Source organism: Nicotiana tomentosiformis, chromosome 9 (genome assembly GCF_000390325.3).
Source record: "Nicotiana tomentosiformis chromosome 9, ASM39032v3, whole genome shotgun sequence".
NCBI classification, from domain to species: domain Eukaryota; kingdom Viridiplantae; phylum Streptophyta; class Magnoliopsida; order Solanales; family Solanaceae; genus Nicotiana; species Nicotiana tomentosiformis.
This window is the reverse complement of record NC_090820.1, coordinates 46,286,359-46,293,434: the sequence shown is the minus strand read 5'-3', so window position 1 is coordinate 46,293,434 and position 7,076 is coordinate 46,286,359. Positions and strand designations below refer to the sequence as shown.

The 7,076-nt window shown below is 41.2% G+C and overlaps 1 non-coding gene across 1 annotated transcript; it reads left to right on the top strand.

Moving 5' to 3' along the window:
* Positions 1 to 5,897: 5,897 nt before the first annotated feature.
* Positions 5,898 to 6,004, top strand: LOC117279350 (small nucleolar RNA R71). The gene has a single exon (XR_004509763.1). It is a non-coding gene; the product is annotated as a small nucleolar RNA R71 (small nucleolar RNA).
* The last annotated feature ends 1,072 nt before the right edge of the window (positions 6,005 to 7,076 follow it).

The window sequence follows — 7,076 nt, the reverse complement described above, 5'->3', positions numbered from 1 at the left end:
TTCAACTGCTGAGATGCGTACGCAATCACCCTGCTATCCTACATCAATACTGCATCAAGCCCATTACGTGATGCATCACAATACACGGTGTAGGATCCCGAGCTTGTAGGCAACACTAACACTGAAGCTGTAGTTAAAGGGGTCTTGAGCTTCTGAAAGCTCAACTCACACTCGTCGGACCACCTGAATGGGGCACCCTTCTGGGTCAATCTAGTCAATGGGGCTACGATTGATGAAAGCCCCTCCATGAACCGGTGATAATAACCCGCCAAACCTAGGAAGCTCTCAATCTCTGTAGCTGAAGCAAATCTAGGCCAGTTCTAAACTGCCTCAATCTTCTTAGGATCCACTTTAATGCCCTCGAAAGATACCACATGCCCAAAAAAGGCAACCGAATCCAACCAAAACTCACGCTTTGAAAACTTGGCATATAACTGACTTTCTCTCAAGGTATGAAGTACAATTCGAAGATGATGCTCATGCTTTTCTCAACGAGTATACCAAAATATCATCAATGAAGACGATCGCAAAAGAATCCAGATAGGGATTGAATACCCGGTTCATCAAATCCATAAATTGCTGCAGGGGCATTTGTTAAGCCAAATGATATCACTAGGAACTCATAATGCTCATGCTGAGTCCGGAAGGCTATCCTGGGACATCTGATGCCCTAATCTTCAACTGATGGTAGCCAGATCTCAAGTCAATCTTCAAAAATACTTTGGCACCCTGGAGTTGATGAAATAAGTCATCAATCCTTGGCAAATGAGACTTGTTCCTGATAGTGACTTTATTCAACTGCCGATAATCAATATACATCCTCATCGTACCATCATTCTTCTTTACGAATAACACGGGTGCACCCCAAGGTGAGACACTAAGTCTAATGAATCCCTTATCAAGCAATCCTACAATTTCTCCTTCAGTTTCTTCAACTTAGTTGGGGCCCTACAGTATGGAGGAATAGAAATGGGTTGAGTGCCTAGAGCCAAGTTAATACAAAAGTCGATATCTCTATCAGATGGCATCCCCAACATATCTGCAGGAAACACCTCTAAAAACTCATGCACAACTGGTACTGAATCCGTGGAAGGAACCACCACACTACGATCACGTATGCTAGACATCCCTTCTCGACCATATGTCGAGCCTTCACATAAGAAATAACCCTGTTAGTAGAATGATCAGGAGTCCCTCTCCACTCTAATCGAGGCAACCCTAGCATGGATAAGTCCACCGTCTTGGCGTGATAGTCCAATATAGAATGATAAGGCGACAAGCAATCCATGCCCAAGATAATATCAAAGTCCACCATATCAAGAAGTAGGTGATCTACACTAGTCTCAAGGCTCCCGATAGAAATAACACACGAGCAATAAACATGATCTACAATAATAGAATCTCCCACAAGTGTGGACAATATACAGGAGCACTCAAAGAATCATGAGGCATAACAAGGTATGACGCAAAATAGGATGACACATAGGAATAAGTAGAGCCCAGATCAAATAGAATTGGAGCATCTCTATGAAAAACTAGAACAATACCTGTGATGATGACGTCTGATGATTCTGCCTCAGGTCTAGCTACAAATGCATAAAAATAGGACTGGGCCCCACCACACTGACCTTCGCCTCTCGAACGACCTCTAGCTGGCTGGCCTCCACCTCTGATGGCCTGACCTCCACCTCTAATGGACTGACCTCCACCTCTAGCAGCCTGACCCTAACCTCTAGCTGGAGGTGAAGCAACTGATGCCAGAACCATGGCACGAGAACTCTGTTGTGGCATGCCGCCCTGTGACATAGGGCAAAATCTAGCAACTGTCTCGGATCTCCACAAGTAAAACAAGCCCTTGGCTGTTGTGGTTGTTGACCTTGGAACTAGACGTGTCGACCTGGATAACCACCCTGATAACTCTAGATAAGAGATGCACTAATAGGAGATACCGATACGCTATGGGCTATCTGCTCAGGATGAGACCCATAAGAGTTGCAGCACCAGTCAAGCACCAGCAACTATGAACCAAGTCCAAAGCATTCCAAAATATGCCCGAAACTTACTCGAGCCCCTGGGGTTCCACCCCAAACATCTACAAGAGTCTAAGAATATCATACGAACCCGCTCGCAAGCTCAAAATACCAAAGTAACATCCGGAACCACGAATCGAATACAAAACACATAGAAATCATAATGAAACTCAAGAATCGCTAAATTCACAACCAAGCGTCCGATTCCTACCAAACCAATTCGGAATGATTCCAATTGCACACAAGTTTCAAATGACAAAATGGACCTATTCCAAGTCCTGAAACCAAAATCCAAACCTGATAGCCATAAAGTCAATCCATGGTTAGGAAATTTGTAAACCTTCAAATTGCCAATGTTTGGCAAAAAGAGCCCATTCATACTAGGAGCCCCCAAATTCAATTCCGTACATATGCCTAAGTCCAAACTCACCATACGAACCTATTGGGACCATCAAAATACCGTTCCGGGATCATTTTCCATAAAAGTCAAACTTGTCAACATATCCAACCCAAGCTTCCAAACTAGGGATCAAGTATTCCAAATCCATCCAACACATCCCAGGAACCCAACCAACCATCCCCGCAAGTGACATAACCACAAATACACATACAGGGAGATTTCAAAGGGGAAACATGGCTTAAATACATAAAACGACCGATCAGGTTGTTAAATTCTCTCCCTCTTAAACAAACGTTCGTCCTCGAACGAGTAAAGAGATATAACTGAAGTGCCAAAAAGGTAAGGATATCAGCTCCGTATATCATGCTCGATCTCCCAAGTCCCCTCCTGGACTAGTTGATCTCTCCATTAGACCTTCACCAATGCAATATTCTTTGACCTCAACTTCCGGACCTGATTGTCCAAAATAGCCATCAGCTCTTCAACATAAAATCCTTGTCCAATTGCACTTAGCTGAAATCTAACACATGAGATGGATCACCATAATATTTCCAGAGCATGAAAATGTGGAACACCGAGTGAACTGCCTAAGCTAAGTGGCAAATCAGTCCGTAGGCCACCTCACCAACTCTCTCAAGAATCTCAAAAGGACCAATATACCGAGGGATCAACTTGCCCATCTTCCCGAACTTCATCACATCCTTCATGGGAAAATTTTGAGTAAAATCATCTCACCCATCATGAATTTCACATCATGCGCTCTTCTATCTGCATAACTCTTCTGCCTAGACTGCGCTGTACGAAGTCGCTCCTAAATCCACTTCACCTTCTCCAAAGCATCAAGTGCCCAGTAACCTAGCCTCCTTAGGCTCAAATTAACCAACCGGAGAACGATACCGCCTCCCATATAAGGCGTCATATAGAGCCATCTGGAAGCTCGACTGATAGTTTTTATTGTAGGCAAACTCTGCTAGTGGTAGAAATTGATCCCACTGATCCCCAAAGTCGATGACACAAGCTCGTAGCATGTCCTCCAAGATCTGAATAGTGCGTTCGTACTTCCCATCCATTTGGGAATAAAATACCGTACTCAGCTCGACCTGTATGCCAGACACATGCTGCACGGCTATCCAAAAATGTGATGTGAACTGCATGCCTCGATCCAAGATAATAGACACCGGCACACCATGATGAGAACAATCTCACGAAGATAAATCTGAGCTAACTGCTCTGAAAAGTAGGCAATCATGACTTGAATGAAGTGTGCAGACTTAGTCACTCTTTCCACAATGACCCACACTACGTCAAATCACCTAAATATCCATGGTATCCCAACCACAAAATCCATAGATACGTTTTCTTCCACTTCGGAATATCTAGCCTCCGAAGTAACCCACCTAGTTTCTGATGCTCGTACATAACCTGTTGACAGTTCAAACACTGATCCTCATTCTCAACAATATCTTTCTTCGTTATTCTCCACCAGTAGTGCTGTTTCAAATCATGGTACATTTTCACGGTGCCTGGATGAATGAAATACTGCAAACTATGAGCTTTATCAAGAATCAGCTCTCGCAACCCATCTACATTGGGCAAATAAATCCGGCCCTAAAGTCTCAATACCCTATCATCACAAATAGTCACCTCCTTAGAATCACCGCGTATACACCTGCCCTTAAGGACAAGCAAATAGGGATCATCATAATAACGTACCTTGATGCGCTCAAACAAAGACGACCGTGACACAACACAAGCAAGAACTCGGCTAGGCTCTGAAATATCCAACCTCACGAACCTATTGGCCAAAGAATGAACATCCAAATCTAATGGTCACTACCCAACTGGAATAAAAGCAAGACTCTCCATGCTCTTGACGAGCACAAAACACCACTTAAAATTATTCTAGCTAATCAAATATAATATAGTATAATATCGTATCCACAAGGATTGGAGTTAAACAACGTTCTTGTAGTTTTTATCTTGTTTGCTATCCAAGATGATCAATAGTTGAGTTTTATATGATTAGTCCTAAAATTATCTAAGAATCTAAAGCTATTGACTAGTGACAATCGAAGCAAGGAATAGGCAAAGAAGGATATCACTGAGTGAATATAGGGTTTTGATAGGATAGGTGCAAGTTAATTGTCTGGGATTTAACTCTAGTTAATTCACTTTTAATGTTCAAGTGAGTCTCTCGAATTCACTTGATTATTAGTTCAATTGTTTAGTAGAAACTCCTCTCTCGATTAAGTCTCAACCTCACAATATGAACCAATTTAAGCTCTGTGAAGATATGCAAGAATGGGTAGTGGATTGGTCTTTAGGAGAACCTCTATCGATTATCCTCCTAACTAGGATTAATCAATGATTCAACTAGCCTCTTCCGATTACTAAGAAAAATTAATGAACTCAACCACCAATATGATGCAAAGATAGCACAAGTTATGCCTCTCTCGATTACACGAACAAGTGAATATATATGTAATAATTAAATCATCCAAAAAAGATCCAATACATAAAACTAGAGTTATAATCCACAAACAAATATCAATACACCAAATCCATCAAACCTAATAGGAACTACTACATATACATGGTGTAATTCATCACAAATATAATAAACGTATAGGAAAACATAAATTCAATCCAAACTCGGGTCTTGACTGAGGAAGGAATGATGAAGTCCTTGTGCATTTGCTCCCCAACTCTTCCTTAGCCTCCTTAGGTCAATTATGTGTCGAAAAAATCCAGAAAACAACATTTTTCCATGTATTTATACCAAGTAGGGTCGGGCCTAGACGAAACTACCTTCTCCTAGACGAAATAGGGCATTGGCTCTGTAAAGATTACACATGCGCACCGCATGGGGAGACGCTCCATGCGAGGCATTAGTGGGGAAATCAAGAGAGCTCAACTTCTGTCAGGCAGCCCAAAAATACACTACTGCCTCGCACCATGTGTCGCATAGTGCGTTGCATCAATGCAAATTTCTCAGAGTACAGATTAAATCCCTGCAATCTGGGGATTTTTTGTTGCCATGCATTTGCGGTACCCACATGTTAACTCCATGAAAACCGGGGTGCTTCTGACCCATTCCATTAAAGTTATAATTTCCCACATCATTCATTTCCTCAATTAAGGCTTGAAACTCATGAGTATGGTGTCCTCTTTCACATATATCACAAGTTGCATGAGGCTCACTTTGTATTGTAGCTAAGGTCAGCTTCCGTATTTCTTTAGCTATAGCATCAAGTTGTACCTACACAGATGTATTAGCATCAACTTGGTGAACACTAGTTGATCTTGTTCTTTCCGCACTCTCAGAGGGCCACTGATTTGCATCTTCAGATAACTCATCAAGAATTGTAACTATCTTCTTTGGAGTCTTCTTCATCAACGGGCCTCCAGCTACATTGCTGGCCAATGTCAATCTATCCTAAAAGTCCTGGAGTTGAATCCAGAGTTTAATTCCGCTATGTTGACACTTTAGAACAATCTCCTTAAACCTCTCCCATGCTTCAAAAATAGTTTCAATATTTTTCTGGTAGAAGTTATGGATTTCTCTTCTAAACGTGCCCGTCTTAGCTAATGAGAAATATTTATCAAGAAATTTTCTGGTCATCTAATCCTATGTTCTAATTGATCTAGTGGGCAGACTTCGAAGCTACTACTTTGCATCATCTTTGAGTGTAAAGGGGAATGCCCTTAAGTACATTGCATTTTGTGATACCCCATTGTATTGAAAGGTATTCATAATCTCCTCGAAGTCCATCAGATGTGTATTTGGAACTTCATTCATCTTCCCTCTGAAGACACAACAGTTTTGAAGGTTTTAAAGTAACCCTTGCTTCAACTCAAAGTTGTTAGCTACAATTGGAGGTGGTCTCACACTTGATAACCCTTGGTTGTAAACTGGTCTAGCATAATCTCCCAGTGATCTCCAAGGCCCGGGAGGTATATTTCCGAACTGGTCTGTATCTAAGGATTGATTTTGAGTAATTTTCCAAGCCCTTTCTTCTTCATAGATTATATGTGCATCTCTAATAGCTCCTTCCTTAGCATCATGTGCAGCTTTTTCTCGTCGTTGGCTTCCTCTCTTGCCGCAAAATCTACATTATCATCATCGTCTCCAGACATAGTTTATTTGGTTGAGGATTGCCCAACCTTCTCTAACGTCTCGATGAGATTTCTTAACTTTCTTAGCTGTCACAGTTATTTTCTATCTCTAGTTTGTATGGTAGCACTGTCTTCCTAGAATATCGAGTCATGCACCAATCTTAACCTGTAACTTGCGCTTAGTCAAATAACACCAACCGTAAAAAGGGAAAAATAATATACAATAAAAATTCCTGAATTAGCACTACAAACTATTTCAAACACTATTGATTGTCACTCTCCGGCAACGTCGCCGAATTTTGACGATCGCAAAACACCACTTAAAATTATGCTCACTAATAAAATATAATATAGTATAATATCGTATCCACATGGATTGGAGTTAAACAGTGTTCTTGTAGTTTCTAGCTTGATTGCTATCTAAGATGATAAAGAGTTGAATTTTATGTGATAAATCCTAAAATTATATAAGAATCTAAAGCTATTGACTAATGACAATCGAAGCAAGGAATAGGCAAAGAAGGATATCA